The 26,497-nt window shown below is 34.3% G+C and overlaps 1 protein-coding gene and 1 pseudogene across 2 annotated transcripts in view; both read left to right on the top strand.

Moving 5' to 3' along the window:
• The window catches only part of LOC105470139 (contactin 1), a 388,425-nt gene that overhangs the window by 68,190 nt on the left and 293,738 nt on the right, over positions 1–26,497 (top strand). The window lies entirely within an intron of this gene.
• Positions 1–26,497, top strand: part of LOC139356803 (methionine aminopeptidase 1 pseudogene) — a 93,780-nt pseudogene extending 67,283 nt beyond the window's left edge.

Genomic DNA, 26,497 nt, shown 5'->3' with positions numbered 1-26,497 from the left:
AATGTTATGTTCATAGTTTTAAAAATTCAATCTACCTGTATTCTTTTTTGCTTTGTATTGTCATAATTATCACATCTATTGTTAGGTCCTTTTCTGTACCTCTAGTCTGTGAAAAAGAACTCTCTACCTTCTATTGGTACCATTTTCAATATTATTGTTGCTTTATAATATGTCCTCGTATTTTAAAACTGATTTCTATACATTTAAAAAAATTTCTTGGTTGAGGCTGGGTGCTGTAATCCCAGCACTTTGGGAAGCCAAGGTGGAATATCCCTGGATCCCAGTCATGACCAGCCTGGACAACATAGTGAGACTCTGTCTCTACAAAACATAAAAAAGTTAGTGGGGCATGGTGGCATACGCCTGTAGTCCCAGTTACTTGAGAGGCCAAGGTGGGAGGATTGCTTGGGCCCAGGAGGTTGAAGCTGCAGTGAGCCATGATTGTTCCACTGCATTCCATCCTGGGCAACAGAGTGAGACCCCATCTCAAGAAAAAAAGAAAAAAAATGGCGTGGTGGTACTTACTATTTATTTATTTATTTATTTCAGAAAGAAAGATACTTTTTCATTTTCTTATTTCTTATTTATTTGTTCTTCAAAGAAACCTATCTGGGAAAAGAGAAGTAATAGCAAGTTTGTGTGTTGATGGGAATGAACAATGGGTGTTGGAAAACATTGATGATACAAGAAGAAAAAGAGGCTGGGCAAGGCGGGTCGCACTTTGGGAGGCTAAGGTGGGAGGATTGCTTGAGGCCAGGAGTTCAAGATCAGCCAGGGAATATAGTGAGATCCTCTCTCTACAAAATATTTACTTAAAAAATATTTAATTAAAAAAATCAGCTGGGCTTGGTGTTACAATACCAACTACTTGGCAGGTGGAAACAGAGGATACCTTGAGCCTAGGAATTTGAGATTATAATAAGCTATGATTATACCAATGCATTTAAACCTGAGTGACAGAGCGAGACTGTCTCCACAAAAATTAAAAAGGGAAGACTTCCTGGAGTGATTAGAGTAGGTGAGAGGGATAAGATCTTAGGTTTAAGGGGGAACTTCTGATCTTGTAGAATAAGATCTTGTAGACCCTTATTATGTGGTACTTGCCTAGTAAGGGTGGAGTTGAGGGAAAGGATATTAATAGCTTAAGGAGAGAAGAGTAAGTTCGAACTAGTAATCTAGAAGAATGGGAGCATGAATGGTTTGGTTTATTGGGGATTATTCATAAATGTAAGGGGATTGTTCAATTTCAGGAAATTGTTCATAAACGTAAAGTGAAAACATTCTGTATGATTATATGGTGTGTTTTGTTTTCCTAGCCACATCTAGATACATAGTTGCAAGCACAGAAACTAGGTGTAACTGATTTTAACTAGGGTTGGATCCAGTCAAGAATACAGTGAAGCAGGAGAGGAGCAAGGGAGTTTTACATAATGTAATGATTTTTGTAATGTGTCATGAAATTCAAGCCAAATAAAGAAAGTAGTAAGAGCGTGAGTTGGGGGTGAGGGAGCAGGTGGTGGGATCCATGGTTTGTAGGTCCTGGTGTGGTAGAACTGGTGGAGTTAAGGAACTTAGAGCAAGTGATCTGGGAAGAAAGAAGGCCATAGTCAGAGAGTGCAGTGCTAGAAATTGAGATTAGAAAGCGAGTGTCCTCATTGGTATAACCAGAGGAGCTGCAGTAGCATGGATGAGAAAATTACCAAATGAGAGGAAGTCAATAAACTAAAAGATCCGTGTTTCAAAGGAGCTATGTGTATAGATATTGGAATTGCCAAAAATTACAATAAAATTAGCATTGGAGATTGTGACAGTGGGCAAAGATGTCTGAGAAATGAGTAGATAACTGCAACAAGAAGCGGTACTGGATGGTACCGTCAAAGGCCATACGTTTCAAAGCTGAGGGTTGTTAGGAAAGGCATTTGCACTAGGTGTTGCCTGGGCCTAGAATGCTTTCCCGTAGATCTCACAAATAGTTTGCTCCTCTTTATTAATTAGTTCTTTGTTCACATGTCACCTCCAAGAGGCTTTGCCTCATCATCCAGTTTGAAGTAGTCCCTCAAGTCATTCTTTGCTTTGTTGCTTGCTTTATATTTTAACAGCACTTATAACTAACTGAAACTATCTTGTTAATTTATTTGTTTTTATATACTGGTCAGTCCTTCTTAGGGGACGTATTTTGAGAACAGTTTTGCTAGTCGTTTTGTGTGGCTAGTTCCCAGACTTATGATTACTACCACATAGTAAGCAGTCAATAATTAGTTTTTGATTGAACGAATGAATATTTATAGGGCATCTTGGTCAGCTTGGGATGCAATAATAAAATGCCGTATACTGGGTGGCTTAAACAATAATGCAGTTCCCAATGAGGACCCTCTTTCTGGTTTGCAAATGCCAGCCTTCTTGCTGTAACCTCATATGGCAAAGAAAGAGTGAACTCTGGTCTCTTTCTCTCCTTCTAAGTGTATTAATCCCATCATGGGATTTCTACTCCCACGATCTACTCCCATGGTTATTTTCCAAAGGCCCCACCTCCTAATGCCATCACACTGGGGGCGAGGGTTTCAATATTTGAGTTTGGGAAGGACAAAAACTTTCAGTCTATTTCATAGATGAAATATTATCTTCCACATCCCTGTGACTTCTTTCAGAGTCCAAATATACTTTTTAAAGCATCCTCCAGCTCAGAGCATTCATTCTTATAAGAATTCCTATTATTGACCCTTTCCTCAAGAAATGTGAATAAGAATATAGGAAGAAATAAAGTATAAAGGTAAGGCTTGCTTTGTGATAGTTTAGTTATCAGAGTTAGGACTCACAGATATTGTCAGTTATTACTTCAAGCAATTCTCACCACTGGGTTAATGAACTTGAAGTACGGTTATCTTTTGATGTATTGGTTTCAGCTTCCACTATGCTGTTTTGCTCAGCCAATGATAACCTACCATAGAGTTTTGCCACACAAGGATAACGTTGTTGCTCCCCTCACTATGACATTCTTTTAGAATTCTTTGCACATTCGTTTAGAAACCAGGCTAAGTATGAAATGAAAATCTCATTAGTAAGAAAAAAATAAAACCATTTATCTATCTTAACTTAGTCTTTCTTTATTAAAATAATCAAATATCTTTATATTTTCGTGCTAAATACAAAGTACTATAAATAAATTTATTTTCTTATGACTTGACAATAAGCAGACATATTAGGTAATTAACATGCTATTTAGTTTATATATAGAAAACTTGAAATAGCATGGTGTAGTAGAATGAGCCCTTGGTGTTGTCAAGGATTAATTAAGATGACAAATGTAAATCTGTCTCCTCCTTTTCTCTTTAATGGACCAAATATGTGTTATTCATCTTCTTATACTTTAATTTGGTGCCTTAGAAAAATAATTTCTTTCCACATTGTGATGGTTATTATCTAGTATGATTCTAATTGTTGCTGCCCTAGTTTTATAAAGTGCCATTCTGTAATCACATCAGTGATTTAATGTTTCTAATAATTTACCTTTTTAAGCCTCTGGTATTATGAATATTTTATACAGTAGTTGATTTCTATATATTCAGAATATTTGAAGTTCAAACGAAGTTTATTTTTTATTTGTTGGCTTTCTGAGAATTTTATAGGAGATGTGAAGAGAAATATGCCACCATTTTAAATTCCTCAACCAGTTATGGAACACCTACCAAGTGAAAGACCCCAAGATAAGAAATATAGGCATCTTTTTTGAAGTAAAAATTACTGAGACAATAATTGCAAAAGGCTATCATTTAATTTCCTGTTACAATGTAGTTCTTTATATCTGCCTAAAAATTGTGTCTTCTGTAGATTTTGAAACATTTATGGACACTCCACATTGTAATATTTTGTATCCCAGCAGACTGTGTAATCTGTTTTTGTTTTATTTTGTTTTTATTATGAAAAACTTCAAGTATGTACAAAACTAGATAAAAGAGTATAATGGACTGCTTCACATACATGATCCATGTGTTGAATGAAACTGTTGTTTCAACAGTTATCAACTCAAGATGAATCTGATTTTTTTTATACTGCACCCACTTGTATATAATTTACCTCTTTGAACAAAAGTTCTCGAAAAACAAATTTGAAGGAAAGAGACTTTATTCCAGCGAAGAGTTTGCAAACCAGGGGAGACACAGCCTTCTTGTAATGAAAGTACATTCCAGACAACAAAGAGAGCATTCAGGTTTTATTTATATATGTGTATACACACACACACACACACACACACACACACACACACACACACACACATATATATATATATTTTGAGACGGAGTGTCACTCTTGTTGCCCAGGATGGAGTGCGATGGTGCGACCTTGGCTCACTGCAACCTCCGCCTCCCAATTAAAGCTATTCTCCTGCCTCAGCCTCCCAAGTAGCTGGGATTACAGGTGTGCATCACCACGCCTGGCTAATTTTGTATTTTTAGTAGAGACGGGGGTTTCACCATGTTGGTCAGGCTAGTCTCGAATTCCTGACCTTAAGTGATCCATTTGCCTTGGCCTCCCAAAGTGCTGGGATTACAGACATGAGCCACCATGCCTGGCCAAGGATTCAGGTTTTATAGCAAAAGTTCCTGCTCAGCTTCCCAATAAGGTTTGTTTATACACATGGAGGATTGAAGCTTGCTTAGTTCTGATTGGTTGATAGAACTGAGCCCTGATTGGCTGGGTCAGGGGAGCTCTGATTGGTTGGTTTCCAAACCCAAAACCAGAGGTCTCTGTTAGGTTTTTTTTCTTTTGCTTTTATTTTTTCTCTTTCTTTCTTTCTATTTTTTTGTGGAGACGTGATCTTGCTGTGTTGCCCAGACTGGTCTTGAACTCCTGGGCTCAAGAAATCTGCCCACCTCGGCCTCCCAGTGTGCTGGGATTACAGGCATGAGCCACCTCACTTAGCCCAGATATATTTTTTTTTTTTTTCAAAAAGCCGCTGCGGGACTGGGGAGGGAATCAGGCAACAATTTATCTTGGCACCTACAACAGGGACTGATTTGACTTTATTGTAGAAAGGAAGGTCCTGTGATACTTTTATAATATCCTTCTGAGAATACAGAGTAGGTGACCACTCCCTTACCCAGCTATGGATACCAGGTTCTGTCTTAAATGTCAACATCTCAGTTAGCCACGGGGGTCCATTTTGCCTGTTGGTCGGGGACATACTTTAACACCTTAGATCTGGAATCAAACACTCCTCCAAGTTCTGATTGCATTAGTATTGCAAGCCTTTAATCTGGGTGCCAGGGGATTTTATTGCTACCAAGCTGGGTTTGTTTTGGTTTTTGCTTTTTTTTGGTTGACAGTATGGGAAATACGTTCTGTTTTCATTTTGAATATAAAATATATTTTCAGTTCATACTGACTTTTACCATTGGAATTTTTAATCACTTCTATCTTACATTTGTACATCCTTCTTCCATGTCAAGCATCCCATGAAAACAAGAGATGATAAAATTATATCACAAAATTTGTTTGTGATATTTGTTTTATCCTGTAAAAAACACACAGGAGTATCTACAATACAAACACTGCTGCCACCATTATTATTATTGACAGCAGTTAATTTTTTTTTTTTTTGCAGTTCTTTTGCAGTTCCTTAGTTTATAGCTCACTAGGTGTGTATAAATTATCGTGTTTTAAAATCACTTGGAATTGCTGTTCACAGTGTGGCTATACCAGCGACTGGATACACATTTTGATCTATTTATTTCATTTTATTTTGTGATTTTTAAAAGCTTTTTATTGAAAATTGCATTTTATTTTCTAATTACCCCAAATATTTACATGGTTCAATGAAAAAATACAAAACAAATTATATTTAATAAGTCTAGTTGGTAGCTCACACCCTGAACTGTATTTTTTTTTATCCTCTTATAGGTGACAACTTCAAAAAATAAATAGTTCATACTTAGATTGTTGGTCTTTTAAAATAATACACACACACACACACACACACATACTTCCACTTTGATATCATAAAGGCCAAGGATGTAGTCCATATTACCTGTGTTCCCGTAATTTAATTTAATTTTATATGATATGCTCCAGAACACTGAATTGTTCCCTTGGAAAAATAATTACTCTGTCAAATAAATTCAGAAAAATGGATTAGTCAAACTAACTAGGTTTTCCGGAAATGTGCATTATAATCTTCAGGGAAGATTATCATACATGTAGCATTTCACAAATGCATTTCATAGGTAATCTATTTGTAAATCAACATGATAAAGCTTACAGAATTACAGTTTGGAAAACACTGACTTAATTCATATACTATGGAGTTGTCAACAGATTTATCTAAAGAGCTCAAATTTTAAAATATTTTTCATCTATACCAATCTTTAGAAAAATATACTCTGTAATTTTGTGTAGTAACACTTCTTTGTAGTTAGGCAGCATTTAATGTTCTTATAAACTAGTAGTGGGTATCTTTTTAAAGCATCCTAGACTTGGGAAATTATAATAAGATTTGTTCTCCCAATATTCACTGGAGCACTTCTATTCTTTAATCTGCAGTTTTCTTTTTTTTTTTTCTTGAAAAGTTTTAGTAAACTATTTTTAAATATATGATTCAGTCAGTTTTGATTCCTGGTTCTCAGTTTGGTTCTGGACATGTGGGTTTATTTTGGGTTTATTTTATTTCTTAGATAGATCAGCTTAAATACTTTAAAAGGTAAGCTTTTTAAAACAAACTACTGGTTGGTAGCAGGTGATTGTATGAGTATATTTTAATTATTTTATTTGTATTATATTAAATTTAACATATTTTTCTCCATAGTTAGAGGGTTTTTTGTTTGCCTGTTTTACTGTTCACTTGGATTTTGAGGGCTGTTTTTGTCTTCAGTGAACAATCATCAAAGGCTAGAATCATAGAGAAATTAAAATGTTATTTTAGACTAGGCTAAACTTCTAAGCTTAATTAAACTCTCAAATTAATACCAGCATCCTAATTTAAGCTGAATGGCAATGCAGGATAACTGATTTCTCTGCTTTTGTTAGGGACACTTCTACAATACATATTCACTAGCACAGACATCACAAGGTCTTTACGTTCCAGACTGTATATTTTTTGTTCCTCTTTAATTCACAATCAGGCTCAAATATATTAATCTCTGGGTAACTACAAGTAAGTGTATAGTTAAAGAAAGCTAGACTTTATTTTCTTTCAAAGGAATATTAAGTACAAACATTATGAATTTTACTGTTACACATATACAAAGATCACCTCTCATATAGCCATTTACAAGTACAATTTCCAAAGTAGAAATAGCCTTAAACTCCCACGAGAGGGATTTAGGGCAAACCTTTGACATTTTATAAAATACCTTCATCAGTGATGAACTGCGAGGTATACTCTTTAACTGTGGGTAAAAATCATGATGATAAGACAAGGAATTGGTCCATGGACAATAGAGGTCATCACCTTTGAAAACAGATTAAAATGTAAATGTTCTTGAGAATTCAGAGAAATGGTCAGAACTTATCCAAAATAAAAGTATATTTAGGCAAAAACTTATCTACAAAATTTTAGATGACTAATATGTATTATCACAAAAACTGAGCATAAGTTCAAAACAAAACGAAACAAAAAGGTAAACGTCTCTACATAATGTATGAGGATAAATGTTCTACTGCATAGAATAGTAAAAGAAGGAAAGGACTTGTGTCCTAGCAGCTGGGTTTGAATCTTCACTCATGCGTAAGAACTGGCTGAGACCCTGCTTTGTGCTATACTGTGTGCAGACACCACAGATAAAATGATGAGTAAATTATACATGGCCCCTTTTCTTTTGTGGCTTACATTACAGTGGCTAAGACAGGAATTGAGTAAATAATAATAATGAAAGCATGTAATTAAAAAGTGAAATGGGTGCTCTGAAGTTAAAATATAGTTTGAATATCTGTCCCCTCCAAATCTCCTGTTGAAATGTGGTCCCCGATATTGGAGGTGGGGCCTGGTGGGAGGTATATGGGTCATCGGGCAGGAGCCCTCATGAATGGCTTGGTGCCCTCCCTGTGGTAGTAACTGAATGCTCACTCTGTTAGTTCATGTGAGAGCAGGTTGTTTAAAAGAGCACAGTGCCCATCTCCACTTCTCTTCCTCTCTTTCTAGCCATGTGACAAATCTGCAGCCCCTTTGCCATGATGAAAGGTCTTCTGAGGCCCTGACCAGAATCTAACGCTAGTGCCAGGCTTCTTGTATAACCTGCAAAACTGTGAACCATATAAACTTCTTTTCTTTATAAATGACCCAGCCTCTTTATAAATTACCCAGCCACCTTTATGGCAATGCCAAGTGGACTAAGACAGCAGGCAAATAAAATGAGCTTGAAATCTTCATATTAATGGAAACTTAAATCTTGAGCGAAGGTCAGGAAAGAGTTCCCTGATGGAGGAATTTAAGGGGAGATCTGAAGGTTAAGTAGTACATATTGTCCATATCTGGGCAATTTCAAAGCCATTTAGTCCTTTTGTTAAAGCACTTGTTTGTACTGCTTTTACAAATACCTTATAAGCATACACTAATTAGGAAATCATATCCTGTATAGAAAATGGGCAAGACATGATCCATCTTCTCTTAACTCTCCGTCTTTTTCTCAACTAGGCACAGGTTAGCATCTTGTATGAAACTGAAATAGTACTACACTTTTTGGGTTATAACAAAGCAAGGCTATTTTCATCTCTAACAGTTCCTGGCTGATCACCATGTTCCATGCCACAGAAAAGCCTGAATAATTCTTTTAAACAACATACTGAAGCCAAGAATTAGCATTCTTTCTGGCTGAATTGCAACTGCACACAGGTTGGCCTCTCCGTTTTACAACAATGTTTTCATTAGGTCAGTTGAAAGGCTTCCTTCTCTGAATGCAAAGTGAGAAACAGACAAGGAAGAGGAGTTTGAGCAAGAAATAATCTCTAGTGAGTCCCTTGTGTACATTTTCTCAAATTTTCAATAATTAATAACTTTATTCTTATGTGCAATCAGGGACTATTTATTTTTATTTTATTATACATAAGAATCTTTTTATGTTATTGCATATGTTCATATATAAACATGCATGTTTACATGTTCTTTCAAACTCTGGTGGTATCCCCAAAACAATGTGCTGTGGTGATCCACTGAACCAGTCATCCCAAAGCAGGTCTACAGAAGGTCTGAGTGGGTGTCATTGCTTTCTAGTGGCAATTCATTATTGCAGATTACAAAGTCAGACATACCATAGTGCATCTGTGTGGAATTATAAAGAATTCATTATTGTTATTTTCATTCCTAGATTCAACATGCTTTAACAAAACATAAAAATAAGCAGATTATTTCTATGAAGATGAATTTTAGTAGTTGTAAACAATATCTCTTTTTTTTCTGAAACACATGAGCAATTTGTTTTTATTAGTCAGAGAAGAATAACATTGTACTAAATTCAACCTTCTGATAAACATGATGTTAATGTTATTAAATAAAATAGCCAATTGTAATTATTTTGGAAACAAGAGCAGACTATAAAGTGCATCTTGTGTTTGTCCATGGCCAACAATTAAAATTCAATTTATACAGGAGAAAAAAATAAATACATTATAGATTTGGAGTTTAATGTTATTTATTCTGACATTTATAAACGGAACTGTAGTATGTTTCAGCTAACCCAGTGTAAGAGGAAACAACCAGCAATGTGAGGGCTTATTTAGCTAGATACAGTACATAGGAACTTGTCTTCATTTAAAATTTTTGTATTTTGTTCATCATGAATTTTTGCATCAATTTTGCTGCTTTAGGATATTGCACTAAAATATTATTTATCTTTAGTACAGATTTTTTTGGAGTTCCCTTAAATTTTTCACCTGAGGCAAGTGCCTTATTGTTTCATCCTGGTCCTGGCCCTCTGCTGTTTAGATATTTTAAAGGCAATAATAAACTGTAATATTTATAGAAATATACCCCTAGCAAAGGTTTCATCCTTGGCCCACTATTTAATTAGTTATGTGTAAATATCTCTAACATAACGTTATTAAAAAGAAAAAACGGGAACCATATGTTGAGAGGAGAAGACCTAAGGGCCTACGAACTCTGTTGCGGAGAAGTGAGAAGAGAGTTCTGCTAGGTTGTTTTGCACTCAGGTACAGTGTTCTTTTGACAGGTAGTGAAACAAAAGCTGTAACCCTATTGAGATTGGAGGAGCTCTATAGCCTTAGCCATGCCAAGCTTTGTATTTTGTTAAATACTACCAAATCCCTCCTTATAAAGCAATCAATTTTTTTAGCACCTCAAAGTATGCCACTGTTACCTGGAAAGAGGGTTCCTTGGAGAACAAATTGGCAGTCTTTGTAACCTCAGTTATTCTGGAGAGGCATTCACCAAATCAGTGATCCAGAAAAAGAACAGCCTTCAGGCCCAGGGTTGCGTTCAGAAAAATTTCGAAGGAAATCATTAAAATCTCTTTGATTCTTTTCTAAAGAGACAACTTAGGTGCAATATTATCTGGAACTGGAAACAAAACTAGCACTAGAATAATAAAATTTGCAGTAATAAAGCATGTAGAAATGGAATCAGAACATTTCTATGATAAACTTTTGTTAAAATACAGCCATTAGATTTTTTGTATGTATGCATGTATATATATGTGCATGTGTGTGAATGTGTGTATTTTCATTGCTTTAGGTATTGAAGCCATGAAAAGAATTAGTAAAGGGTGTATATGTAGCTTATACCAATTCACATATTGGGTTCAAATAGGAATTTTAGAGTCTAGATGCCATATAAGGAATATATAAAGCTTAAGATATAATATACCATTAACAAAAATATAATCACAAATATTTCTGAAATGTGTGTATAAAGAGGGGATGGTCAGAGATTGTGCAAGAGACTGAGACTGGCCTGGCTTGATTAATGCTTTTTCTGTTACGTGAACTTTATTGGATAGTCTAAAGCACATGGTATATGCAAAATAATAAATATAAAATATGAAGCGATTACATTTTACTAGTGACAGTGAAATAAGCAGGGGCGGGTGCATTATGAAACTAATGAGGTGGAAACTCCCTTTTTAGTGTTTCAATTTTAATTCATTGTTTTGCAATCCTACGAGCTGCATCTTGCTTTGCTTATTGAGTCAGAAACCTCAGTGCATTTTCATTTGTTCATAATATAGTTTGTCCATGTACTAAAGAAGCCTGCTCTAAGAGAAACCCAGGAAAGAAATTCAATAGGATCTCATGAAACTCTTAGAATATTCTAATAATAAATCACATTAGACATAAATTTGATTCTGTTACAATTAGAGAAAAGATTGTGAAAGCTTGTTGAATTAGAATCACTCAGATAGTATTAGAATTTGGGCTCGAACCATTTCTCAGGCTCGCGAACTAAAATTACTTTCTTTGTATCAGTCTGTCATCCTGTATTCTTTCCATGAATGGTCACTATGTATATTTTTTACTTTGGGTTTAGGATAATTTGCTGAGAAGCTTAATTTTCAAGTAAAATAAAGTCAATGTCTAGTGTTATTTATTTCTTTTATAATGTTGTTCTTGCAAATATTCTGCTAGATATGGGAAACTCTATATATTTAAGAGGGATATGTTCTTATTTAGACAGCCCAGACAGAGGAAACCTAAGACTATTTATCTAATCTGTGCTGATGCAGGAAGTCCTCAATTCAGGATTAGTCAATGATAATGTAAATAAGTGGGAAAGATTTGTATTGCTGCTTTCGTGAGCAGCTGAGCTGCAGCGTTAATAAGCGCAATAGGCACCTACAGGCTGCGGGTTGCCTATGGCACTACGCAAGGAGAACTGCCGGTTGTAAAACTGGTTACGGTGGGTGGTGTATTTATGAGGTGTCCAAAAACTAAAATATGAGATCTATTATTATTTGGTAATACTAATTATTTAATAATATCAATTTCATAAGATTTTTAATTGTTGTTGAAAAGACAATTTAAATGGTCTTGACCTGTACCCTCTTCCCTAATGCTATGCTGAGGGAAATACACACATAGCAATTTGGACAGAACACATGGCAAATGGCAGAGGAAGATTAGAATCTAAGTCTCCAGGGCTCCTGGCTCCTTACATTTCTCAGAAAATTATGCTTGTACCTTTATATGGTCAAGTAAATTTATTGGAGGAGAAATCTGCTTATCCAGATATTGGAATACTAATTTTGGCTTCACCTCCAACCCTTCATATAAATTTTTTCTCATATTTATTTCTCATCTGCAAAATAATAGAATGTAGATGTTATATGGAATTGTGAATTATTCACATAATTCTGAATAAAGTTGTTTCTAAATTACCTTCAAGTATTTGTGCTTTAAAGATAAATTATTTTTTATCCATGTGGTACAAGTAAAAAGCAAGAAGAACATGAACTTTATTTGACTGAAGCAATCACACTCATTTGTTTATCATCACATACTGTGTCTTATCACAATATAATAGATGACTTCCATAGTAAGTTACCTAGGGGAATTTTATTATAATATGGGAAGTTAAAGCCAGAGAATAAAGAACTAAAATCTATTCTAGTATTAAAACTAAGAAGCAGCAAAATAGAGGGGAGATATTAATACTTGTCCAAGGGTTATAGGTTTGAAAGATTGACTTTATACCTATACCTGTATGACTTTTGCCATGTTTTCTCTTAACTGATAATTCAATACTGTAAGCTGAATATTTAGGCTTGCGAAAAATAAATGTAAGTATCATTCTGTACCTTGATAATTTCAAAATGAATATTGAGCTGATGTTGGGAAGACATTGAAAATATCTTAACAGAACAATCAGATGATTATGACTGTGACATAAGAATATTTCTCTGGAATCAATGTGCTGGATAAATTGGAAAAGGAGGCTAACTAAAAAGTTGTAATTGTCTAAGTAATAGAAAGAATGGCTTCATTAGCACAGGGACAGTGAGACTAAAAAGATTGTAGACTGCATTAAAATTGCCACTTCACATGCTGTTAATTTCTAAGGGAAGTGGAAGTAAAATGCACTGTCTCAAGCTAAGTGGGAAAGAAGTATATATATCATGTGTATATATATATCTATATAAATAATATGTATATATCGTGATATAAATAATATATATATCGTGTGTGTGTATACATATCGTGTGTGTGTGTATATATAATACATTAGATATAAATTTAATTCTGCTACAATTAGAGAAAAGATTGAGGCTTGTGAGAGCTTGTTGAATTTGAATCACATTTAGAGAGTATTAGAATCTGGGCTAGAACCATTTCTCAGGCTCGCAAACTAAAATTATTTTCTTTATATCAGTCTGTCATCCTATATTCTTTCCATGAATGATCACTATGTGTGACACACACACACACACACACACACACACACCCATTGGATATACATATATTCCAAACTTTTGTAACCAATCTTTGATAGACAAATATGTATAAACATTGTTTTGGTTGATATATCAGTTCTTTTAAAAATTCATGCAATATACCCACCATGTGTTGACTCTAATAATGTTTCTGTCAAATAACACCTTCAAATAAGTTTAAACTCCATAAAAATTAATGCCTGAGTTAAAGACAACCGAATTCCAGATTTGTTTTATGAGACAAAGTGCTGATAAAACACTCTATGTAAACCTGTAGCCTACTCCTTTTCTGCTCTGACTGGCTTGGCACTTTTCATTTTAGAAAACGATAGTTAAGTCATTTCATTTTTAATTTTACATTCATCCCATACGACACTAAAGATTCAGACATTTTTCCATCCTTTCAAATTCTCAAAAGCTATATTTATTTTTAAAAATATAAGAATAGATGTGTAAACCTAGAAAATGATTTTAATATACATAGTTAACATTTCATTGACTTTCATATGTTAAATCTTTGCTGTGTGAGCAGCAGGAAGCTACAGAGACTTCCAGAAACAAAACAAAACAATGTTAGCTTTATGATAGTGCTCAACATTCCTCACTTTACAATGTTTTTCTAACCTCTGACTAGCAACAGTATATATATGTTGCTATTTTAAGTACTTTCTGGCAAATGTGAGCTATTATCCCTGTTCTAACAAGCAAACTTTGCACAAATATTTCCAAACCAATGTATCAGCAAACATTAGTTTACATTATATATAACTGTTAGAAGCATATGTTTAGTATTGGACACAGAACTCCAGATATGATCTCATCAAATGCAATTTTCGTGGAACTTATTTTTCAGCACACTTACCATCTTCTTTCTCTACAATTTAAGCTCGACGACAGAAAAGATGTGTTTGACTTGTTCTCATTGGTTATCACTGTATTTGCAGTGCTCTGAGGAATCTGGAGCACAGAACAAGCTGAAGTAGGCAGACTCTGATGAGCAAAAACATGTAATTCCAAACAAGGGAGACTGTAAGATAAGATAATAACTTGGTTGATACAGGTGGGATGAGTTCATCAGAGAAGAGAGAAGCTCAAAACAAATTGAAGACTGCCATATTTTTTTTTTTCAAAATTAAGATCTATAAGTGAGGATTGATGGCAAAAGGAACGAGCCTCATATTTGAAAGAGCTCAGAAGGTTGCCAAGTAGTGCGGGGTTTTTGTTGTTGGAAAGGCACTCTAAGGAAGGCAGTCATGATTGTGATGTCTAAAGAGAATTTCAGAGACTGGATTCATTTCTGAATGTTTAAGGGAAGACATTGATCTATCAGTAGTTCAATTATTCATGAGAGGGAAATTTGTAATCTCACAAGACAGCACATATTTGAAGAATGATTATAGAAAATATATGTGATCTGGTGAGAGTCTCCTCCAAGGAGAGAAAAGCTAATGGTGATTGTCAACTTTCATGACTATTTTAACAAATAAATAAACTCAATGTGATAAAGTCTGCTTTGTAATGCATTCCACTGCTTCCTCTCCAGTGTAATTTCATGAATAACTACAGAAATCACATGCTTAACTCTCATCTCAATATATAATTTAGCTATTATTGAATCTTCCTGCACTAAGAGAGCATTTAAATTCTGCTTTTAGTCTTCTACTTTTGGTCTTTTTGTTTTGTTTTGTTACCTTTTTCCAGTTTTTTAAAACCAAAGTTTACTAAAATATTTGAGAAATTAGAGCAACTAAGTCTTTTTAAATTTTTTATTAGTATTAAATAATACTTGTACATATTTATAAGGTACATGTAATACTTTGATACAAGTATACCATATGTAATGATTAAATAAGGATAATAGAGGTATCCATCTTGTCAAGTATTTATCAGCTTAATTTAAAATGTACAGTAAATTATTATTAATCATGGTCACCCGTTTTTGCTACTGAACACCAGATCTTATTCCTTCTCTCTTACTATATTTTTGTACCCATCAGCTATCCCCTCTTTATTGTTCTTTCTAATGTTTAATAGGAAAGTGGTTATTTTTCTTGATCTACTATATGGAGGAGAGTTTTTAAAAATAACTGTAGATGCTGTATTTGGAAGGAAACTAACATATTTAAATGAAGACTGCAATTAAATGTTTTTAAATATAATGCATGTTTCTTTAATATAAATGAATTATATATAATGTAATGTATATTTCCTTTGGTAGATACTAATTTGGAAAAATTTTTAGGTATGAGGTATAATTACCTAGAAGCCTAGAAACTTGGGTAGGTAGTTTATCTTTAGTTCTATAATTTTTTTTTCCATTATATTTTGGGTACTAAATAAGTGTCTCTTTGATTACATATCTAAGCCTGATATCCTAGTAGGGAATAACATATGTAGGCATATTATGACTAGGCCACGGTTTATCTTTTTTCTGTTTACTTTTTACTTCATTTGAGAAATCATTTCTCCTAATCACAAGTAAAATATGAACATACTTTAAGTCTAGAAATCAGCATTCAAAAACTAAAGCATACAAATACATAAATCCATGAGTTTAAAGACAGACAGTAGAAAGAGTTACATAATAAATTTTGTTATGTGTAGGCACCAGCAAGTTTTATCTTATAAATTAAGACCTAAGTTAGACACAAATAACTAAGATAGTCGTGACTTGAAATGCTAGAAACATTGCTGGGTAACATTGCCAAAAACAAGTAAGCAAACAAAAACAAGCCCCAGAGATCAATATGAGGCAAAAACGTAGTGTAAGTAGTATGTTGTCACTGCATAGTTACTTCATGAGTCAATTACACATATAGATAGATTTTTAATAGTATAAAACAAAAGTTGTTTGAATTATACAGTGTGACTTATTAATTATCCATTGTAAAAGTTACAATAGCAACTATTTAGGGCATTTGCCTCATTCCACATGATGTATGGTAATGTTATTGCAGCCCAAAGCACTGATATTTCTCTATTATTCCTTTGTTTTAAATTTCCATTCTTTTTGATTTAAAATGGGCCACAAATTATAGTTTCTGTGTTCTACTAATCAGTGTACAGTTGGGACTCATTACTGAGTCTAGAATTCCTACAACACTGTAAGACAGATAAGATCAAGAGTTCTCAACAAGAGTTAGACACATAAAAGTAAAGCCTATATAATAAACCAAAATTCACTGAATTGCTCACTTAAAATAGATCAATTTTAGGGTATGCAAATTATATATCAATAAAGTTACTTTTTGTTTTCTTTTGTTTTGTTTTAAGATAGAACCAGGAGAGGATTTCGTTTGCAGCCATTATTGATTTGTGACTCGTAATTCTTCTGTGAAATACTATGGGGTCAATTATTCATGCCTCGTTTTTATATTTTGAATTCCTCGTTTTTTCCAGATCCATTCCCAACTTTAAAAATGCCCAATGAGCTTACATTCTTAAAAACAAACAGGAAACAAACAAAAATCTTTCTCTATCCCTACTTCCTCCTTTCCTGTCTTCTAAGTTTTAGACTTAAGAAAGGAATAGTCTCTGTATTATTTCAACATCTTTAACACTTCCCTGTTGGGTTGAGAGTGACATTGCAGAATTCACCAGTTACTCTTGAATTGCCAGCTATAGTTCTTTCTTTACAATTCTCATTTTTCTGGAACTCCATCAAGTAGGGAACACACTTAAGAAACTCTTTTCATTAAAGCAATTTTTGTTTTTGGCTTCAGTGACCCTATTTTTAACATGTTATATGTTTTCTCTGGTCACACTTTTACGGTGTTATTTTGTTTTTTGTTTATCTTGTGTATCCCACCTCTCCCAGTCTTAAATTCTTCCCACTTATGTCCCCTGATTCTCTTGGCATTAACTGTCACACCTCTATAAAAATGGCATCCCAAACCCTAACTCTAGCCTTGACCTCTCTCTTTACTTTGGGTACATATATTCAACTTCCTTTTTGTTCAATATAACATTTCTCACTAAACCTTAAAGTGAAAATCATCTTTCTCCAGACTCTATCTCCAATATCAAGTAATAGTATATCCATACATCTAGTCAACCATGCTAGAATAGTCACGGTATCTAATTACTATGGTTTTTTAAATTCTCTATATCCAATCAGTTCCAAGTCTTACCAATTCTATCTTGAAATTTTTTTTTTATATCTATGAAACCTTTTTCTGTGTATATAGTAATAAGCTCTTCCTAGGACTTAAAGGAAGCGAAAGGCTAATGTTACATATGCTGTCTGAGAACACAGCATTTCCTCAAGACCTTACTCGTTGGTAATACCTAGGCGACCCTCCTGGCACAGAGTTTAGCATAACATAAAAGAACAAGTCTTCAGGGTCAGCACAGAATGAATACTATCACATATGGCATATTGCTGTGAATTAGAAAAAGATTCCTTCTGTAATATACATCCTTCTATTTTAAAAAGTCACAATGTAAATTTTTTAAGAAAAATATATTTTACTGCCATCTATGGGAAAAAGTCTGGAATAAATATACAAATCTGCATGGTCTATGCTGTGATATGTCGTGTTCTAAGGGGTGCATAAACCGCATAAGTGCACATGGTAGCTCTGCGTAATGCTGTGCTTTTCAAATCCTGGTCCAACTGTTTAGTAGCTTAACCTTGGTAATATACTTAACTACTTTGAGCTTCAGATTCATCACCTATGGCATGACTGATAACACTGTCTCTTTCAGTCAGTCTTTGGGAAGGGGAAATATGGAAATATATATAAGTAATAAGCAACCTCAAATTTACCTGTAGATGTTCTCAGTCTGCTGCCTCAAAAGCACGTCATGACAAGATACCAGATTGTGGAAGTCCTTACGCTAATGTAAAGCGGCAATGAAAACACTGTTGGTTTTAACATTTCACTACAAATCATTAAACATTGTGTCTTCAGGAATATTTATTTGAGGTCGTTTCAAAAGAACCAGAGGAAAAGTCATCCTATTTTTTTAATAACTCAAGATGTAGCCTGGAATTTAATTGTACCTGAATGTTGGACAAAACTATGTGAAGCCTTATTACCAAACTATAAAAAAGTATCTTGGCCTCACCATTTCCTTGTTATCATCATATTTTATTGTTCTCCTATTTCAGGGGTCAGCAAAGCACAGGCCATGGACTATATCCAACCCCTGTACTGTTTTTGTAAATAAAGTTTTATTGGAACATAGCCACGTGCATTCATTTATATACAGTCTAGGCTGCTTTCCTGATACAATCTGATTCCTGATACAAGGGCAGAATTGAGTAGTTGTCACAGAGACCATATGGTCCGCAAAGAATGAAATATTTATCTGGGCCTTTATGCAAAATATTTGTTAACCCCTGATTTTTTATCCATTTAAAAATACCGGTTCACTTGACTTTCCATTTTGCTCAATTCTACAAACAGACAAAAATATTATATTAATCTGGAGAATAGTGAGTCTTATTTTGCCTTTCAAATTTTATGGATGAACACAAATCTAATTATAGCATGCTGGGAACAGTCCCTCAGGTTTTATTTTAAAAAACAAAACAAAACTAACCAAAAAAAAACTAAGACAAAACAACTTGCTCATTTTTGCCAGATATTTATTGAAACTGCATAGAAAATATTTCCTATAAGAAAGTGGCTTTCAACAACTAATTGTTTTGTCATTAAAATATAATAGTGGGGAAAAGTCCATTTAGTAGTTTTAGAAGAGCCATGTTATTTGATGATAGGTGGCTGAGTTAGTTTCCTGTTTGAAACTATTTTTGATGATAGGAAATTCTATGAGGGTCTACTTTGTTCATTATAGCAAGTAGTTGAAACCTTTAATTGTCATATGGAAAAATGACTAAAATTAGGCAGCATATTGTTATGGAAAAATATGAACAGAGTCAGATAGATATTGTCTTATTCAAATACTAGCTGTATAATTTTGGGATAGACTTTAGTTTCCACATTCTGAAAGCAAAATAAATAATCTTTATTTTTTTAAGGATTTTTGATAATTATGTACATATCTTAGTAAATAATAGTTTCTTAATTAATAGTATTGTAAAGATTGAGTTCATTAAGTAAAATATGTCAAATTTACTCAGAATATTCTTCAAAAAGTCCATTTCTCAAATATCGCCATCTGTTTGTGTGAATTTATTTAGCAATTTGTTTTGTGTGCTACTTGTCATTCTTGAAAACAAGTTAAAAACTTAACCTTACTCACCTTTTTCCACCTACCTTTTAAAATAATTCTCCTAAGGAAACTTATAATTTAAAAGCTAGTTGTCTGGTATCGTTTGGATGTGTGGATACAGCGAAGGGAATAATTAGTTATGGAGTAAGAAAAGCAACAGCAAACCTTAAGAGATTTATTTTTTATTGAGTTTTCCAAAGTCCTAAATATCAGTGGCCAGGGATTGAACCTTAATTGTAAGTACAGCCTCCAAAAGCATTGCTGTCACTTAAGACATTCTTTTAAATGTGTTTCTTTAGAGTCAAGCCATGAAAGTGATGTTTTCCTATTATTGACTGTAAAACAGTTAAGAGATGCTTTGGAATCCAACATAGAGGGTCCTCAAAGTTAAATGTAAATAAGAACAGAAGTTAAATCTATTTTTAAAAGAAGAAACTGAATATTAAAAGTGTCATTGCCATTGATATCAAAGTGCAGGTATAATCATAGTTCGGCAGGACATATTTTAGCTAAATTATGAAAGCTTTTCATAGATGAGCGCAGTTCAAAGCAATCTGATTCTGGTTTCTGTTTCTGCCATTGTTATGAGGACTCTTTTACACTGGAAGAGTAAATCTCCCCAAACAGGTGTCATTCTGGAGCAAACTGAAAGAGTTTGAGCTTGGAATATAGTCAGGATTCCTAAGATCTTCTGGATCATGTGTCTTTCTCTTGAAAAGCCTTCAGACCAAAGTGTGTTCTCTTTCTATACCCTATTCTAGGCCATAGCCCTACCATATCTAAAAGTGACCTGCTTTGGAGATATGGCTGATCAGTACAGGTATATGGAAGAAATTATCTGCGAACGTGTAATACTGGGAGTACCACACACCAAAACAATGACAAAGTCAAACAAGCAACATATGCAAGTATACTAGAATTGGAAGTAATTGGAAATCATTTGAAGTATTTATGTACAAGAGTATAGCCTGAGACCAAAAGAAAACCATGGTTCAGGAAAATTGTAAGAAGTTGTTATAATTGTACAGGATGATCATGGGAAGCTATGTATCTCAGTTTGTCTACCTAAGATGGGCATCCTGGGAGGATGACAGGTGAACTTGTCATGTATGTATCCTAATTGGGAAAAGGAATAAGGAATTATCTGAATGATTAGGCTTTGAAGTTTAAGACCATTAGGAATTCAAAATATTTGAGAAGAAAAGTCTGACAATGATCAATAAGTTATTTAGTTAACAACACTGTGGGCAGCTACAATATGGTTTCAGCTACAATATGGCAGCTACAATATTTCAGTTGATTCCCATGCTATCTATCAAAATAAAATAAAATTTGAAAGTCTTTCTTATACTTGCATTTCTGATATTTTCATACAGAGTGCCATTGTTTGAGAATAAAATGTCAAATTCTCTATTCTCAGGAGGATGACATGGAGGGATCACTTGAGGACAGGAGTTTGAGGCCAGCCTGGGCAACACAGTGAGATTCCATCTAAGAAAAAACAAACAAGCAAACAAAAAAAACACCAATCCTCATTTCAAGGTTCATCTCAAAAATCCATGAATCAAAAGAGGAGGCCTAATTTAAGGAGGGGTTCAGGCACTCTATGAAAGCCTCTTTTTTTTTTTTTTTTTGGGGGGGGGGTTCAAGGTTTGTTGAGTAGGAAGGTATGTTGTGGCTCCTGGAATGACTGCCCACACCGAAGGGTAGAATTTTCTTTTTAAAAGAATTTTATGCAAAAATGATGAAAATCTTTTTTTAATCTCTAAGGGTGATATGACTCATTAATATATCAGGCTTTCTTTTACACTAGACAGCAATCACATGCTCACTACTAGTTACCTCTGTTAGCAAGAGGTATCTCATCCATAAGCAGCTAATAATGGGAACCAAATAGATGAAGTAAATTGGACGTAAAACAAATATAAGACCCTCGAAATGTAAGTGATCAGCAAAGAGAATAATGCATCTTGGGACATAAGCTGTGATTATATTAGACCTTCAAAACCGTATTTGCACAGACAGGTAAAGTGCTAGGAACAGGTGAACTCACAACCATGTCTGTGGGACAAAACGCCTCAGATGAGATAAAGAGTGAAATCAGAAGAAGAGAGATTTTAAGTAAGCCACCAGAAGACACAATAGCACTGCAGTCTCACACTTGGGTCTCTGTCTCATTGGACATCTGTCTTGATCATTCAAATAGAAAATTTAAATCTCGGTTCAGGCTGGGCCATTAATCCTGGTCCCAGTCCTCCATTGAGTATGTGTCAGAGATCCCTGGGTAAACTTTCCTCTCTTTTCCTAAGGGTTCCATGGGAGACAAATATTTCTTCTCCATGTATTAGGAACAAATTTAAATGTGGTACACATTTTGTTTTTTTATTATCTTGTAAGGGCTAACAGGAAAGTTAGTCATTGTTAAATTTCTGCCTCCTATTAAATTTCATCATTAATCAATTTTTTTCTAACCAATATCTGGGTTGAAATGAGTCACCAAAGTAAAAAACTGGGACATAAAAACCCAAAAGCAACATGATCAAGTGAATATAACAGAATAAAAGGCCCTAAATTTAATTGCCTCTGTGTGTACACTGTGTCTTCTCAATTGTTCTCTGTTATAGTCAGAATGGATCCTTATTGATTTATTTAATGCCTGTTTACATTTCAGTTTCTGCATCTGATCTCAAATTTTCTCTGGAGAAAATAATGCTTTTCCTTTAGAATGCAATGTTAATTATCAAGGTAACTGAGATTTGGCAATTTAATGCCCTCTTTCTGTTCTCTTCCTTCTATTAATTTTTTATTAGTCATCTTGAGAGAATAAATATTTTTAGAATACTACTTGAATGTAATTTTGTCTTGTCACATGAGAAATTGTTAATTTTTGAAGTTTAATTTTGTTACATAATAATAATTTGAGTGAAACAATTCCCTATTACCTATTTATCTATATGCACACATATTTTTTAAAAGTTCCAATAATAGTGTTGTACATCATAAAGTGGGACAAATTCGGCAGTGATATTAAAGTACTGTAGTTCTATTTGAAGTATTAATTTCTTTTTCTTTTTTTTTTTTTTTTTTTTTTTTTTGAGACGGAGTCTCGCTCTGTCGCCCAGGCTGGAGTGCAGTGGCCGGATCTCAGCTCACTGCAAGCTCCGCCTCCCGGGTTCGGGCCATTCTCCTGTCTCAGCCTTCTGAGTAGCTGGGACTACAGGCGCCCGCCACCTCGCGCGGCTAGTTTTTTGTATTTTTTAGTAGAGACGGGGTTTCACCGTGTTAGCCAGGATGGTCTCGATCTCCTGACCTAGTGATCCGCCCGTCTCGGCCTCCCAAAGTGCTGGGATTACAGGCTTGAGCCACCGCGCCCGGCCTGAAGTATTAATTTCTAATAGAAGTTGATAATGCTGAATAAGATGGTGTTTTGGATATGAACCATTAACAGGCTTTGAAAAATAATAAAAAGGTCAAACCCTTTTAGATTAAATGTATTTACTGATTTTATAAATGTAATTTATTAATATGCCAAAACCTTATATAATGGTCAAAGCAACAATTTAAAACTTCTCAGGGATTAAAATGAACTGATCTTCTATAGAACAAATTGAAAATTTTTGCTAAAAGTAAAAATATTTTAATCTTCGAGTTAACTATAATTTCATAATTACTGATTTGTAGATATCCACTTTGGATCATTTCTAGTGTAGTTACTAGCTGAGGTCTGTCTAACACTGAAGTTTGCTAGAGGGACAATTGGAATGGTGCATATTTGAGGAAAATTTAGGAAAATTGTGTTAACCAAGTAAATGGAGGTGTAGGGACTTATTTTGTTGATAAGAGAAAGTGATTTCTCCAACTTCATAACTGATCCCCTAATTCCAGTGTTCTCTACTTGAAAAATAATGGGCTGCATTTTATAATATCATAGTTGAGTGAAAGAATCCACAATCTATATGGGGTAGCCAAATAAAAAAAATTAAAATGACACACTAGAATGATCTAGTTTTTCCAAGGTATAAAATGATGCCTTAATCCTAACAGAGGCAATAGAGGAAGGGTGTGCATGCTGTTGCCAGAAGACATTAAGGACATAAATATGACAGTATTTATGATAGATTAGATTAAAGGAATAAAGAAGAGGAGAGAAGTTGGTTTTGGGGTTTCTTCTATAGCAAAAGGGAAGTTTTCAAATGAATATAAGTAAGAATATAAACTGTTTTTAGAGAACAAAGTGAATTTGGTCTTTATTTTGCTTTTAAAGTACCAGTGGGAGCTCAACTTCATTTATTCTATAGGACATAGAAAGTTGAGTGAAGAAAAGAGTTAAAGACTGAGTCCTAGCTCCCCTGAATATATTTATTAAAGATTTTAGAGTGGGTGATTTTTCCGAAAGAATTAGTATAAAAATAGAAGAACATAGAGCTGGCATTTTAAACATAATTATCAGATGAACAGTTTTGAATAAAATATAGCTGTGTAAGATTTAAAAATATATGTGAGAAGATGCAAGCTGAACGCCAGTCTTGCCTCCCATGCCTGACTCAAAAATCTCAGAAGATTTTGTGTGTTTTGAATTTGTTTTTTGTTAGTTTGTTTGACATTGAAATGTTGAGTTCTACAAAGTGAGTAAAGTAGATAAAAGGCTGATCACCAAACTCCCTTAATAATGCAAATTACATAGAACACAACTCTAGTAAACATCGATTTCAATATGTTATTGACAATGTGACTTCTCTTACCTTAAGCATTTTCTTTCATATGGTATTATCATCATTACATTAACAATGTTTCAGGTAAAATATGATTTAAAACAACTTGTATTTTAGAATCACAACACTCCTTCACTCATTGTTGTGTGAAACATGTAAATCAGGCAATAAAAAAACAAAAAGATGAATAAAGAAGGAAAACTCTTCTTATGCTAGAAATTTGTTTTGAGAGATGTCATTCATTAATGCTGAGATAAATATTATAAAAATGAAAGACACCTTTTCTCAACATTAGTAAATAAAATATAGATGGAAATTATGTGTACAACATAGTTACAAATTTCTTACCAATGACTTTCTTTATACTGACCATCTTCACTTGTAGATAAAATTTGTCAATTTTATGCTAAAAGTAAAGAAAAATAGATACTCTCTTGAAGATTTCCACAGTGTAGTTAAAAATATCGGATATGTAAACAAATTATTACAGCATAGTGTAATCCCCTGCTACAGAAGCCCAAAGGGTGCTATTACTCATTTTGACTGGGTGGTTCAGGACTAGGGAAAATATGAATCTTTATCAAACTTCAAAAGGAAAATATAATTTCTGAATTTAGACCTGCATTTGTCTGGAGATGAGTCTTCATATGGCACTATCAATATATTTTTAGGAAGTGTGGATTTAAAATGTGAAACATGCGCCTGTGGTCTGCTACTTACTTTCTCACACAGCAGTTCCTCCAGTAGTGGTACTTTAGTTAAATGCATTAAGAAGTTGAGTGGAAAAGCTATCACACTGGTAATTTTTTTATTTAAAGTAATGGAACTCATGTACAGGCAATGCAATGAGTCACTTCAGTTTTTGAAGATAAACTGAGATAGTTTTAAAGCTTATATTGAGGGTCCTCTTTCTGGTAGGCTATAAAAGCAAAACTCTAAAATATGACTGTAAGAAACTTGTTTTTAAATGTTTTGCTGAGCGGGCTATAAAAGAAAGTACTCAAAAAGGATAAAGATGAAGTGAAAGCAGGGACCCTGAGATGCAGGCAAGTACCAAGCGGGAATATAAGATAAATCCTGGCTTGCTCAAGTTGGAGACTGAAAGAAAAGCTCCCCAGAGAGCAGGATCCCAAAGGGCAATACTGTAAGAACAGGTTCTACAGGGTCAGGTTCTATACAGGAAATAAACCTATCACTGGGAATATACATCAAAGAAATGTAATTAACCCCACCTTGTCACTGATTGGGTTGACACAAATCTGCCCTTAGAATTCAGAAATATAAGGTAGCCTTCACTCAGCTTTGGGGGCAGAATTCACCTGCGTGGTCCAACAAACCTCATCCGATACCTTTGAGTGGTTACAGTCATGGGGTGGATGCAAAAGGAATCCTTTGTAGTGCAAACCTAAATTCAAGGCATTTCCTAGATACAGTTCTAAGGGAATGAGTAAATCATCTAAAAATTATAAAATGTAAAAAATAAAATAGACTGAAAGCTAATGAAAGCATGACAGAAGATCTAGACTTACAAATATTTCAGATATTGGAAGTATCAGACACAGAAAAAAACTTTAGTATTATATTAATTTTCTTTTGCTGCCTGTAGTTCCATTTTGCGTCACTATGAAGAAACACCTAGAGAAGGGTTAATTTATAAAGAAAAGAGGTTTAATTTGCTCATGGTTCTGTAGGCTGTACAGGAAGCATGGTGCCAGCATTTCCTCAGTTTCTGGTGGGGCCTCAGGAAGCTTTCACTCATAGTGGAAGGCGAAGTGGGAGCAGGCATGTCATGTGGCAAGCAAGGGGGCGAGAGAGAAGGGGGAGGTACCATACTCTTTTAAACAACCAGATCTCACATGAACTAACTAAGGGAGACTCACTTATTGCCATGGGGATGGTGCTGTCATGTATGAGGGATCTGCCCCCATGATCCAATCACCTTCCACCTGGCCTCACCTACAACATTGGGAATTACATTTTGACATGAGATTCGGAAGGGATGAATATCCAAGCTACATCACTGACATAACAAGTTATCACACACATTGTGTCTTATGACAACAGTTCTGTAAAAACATAGTTCTGTAGGTCAGAGGTCCAGTATGGGCATTAGCAAACTAAAATCAAGGTATTGTTAGGTTATATTTCTTTTCTGGAGACTATGGGAAAATCACTGTCTGACTCATTTGGGTTATTGGCAGAAGTCAGTTTCTGTGGTTATAGGACTGAGTTTCT

Source organism: Macaca nemestrina, chromosome 10 (assembly GCF_043159975.1).
Source record: "Macaca nemestrina isolate mMacNem1 chromosome 10, mMacNem.hap1, whole genome shotgun sequence".
Classification (NCBI taxonomy): Eukaryota; Metazoa; Chordata; class Mammalia; order Primates; family Cercopithecidae; genus Macaca; species Macaca nemestrina.
Note: the sequence above shows the minus strand (reverse complement) of the source record. Positions and strands in the feature narration are given on the sequence as shown.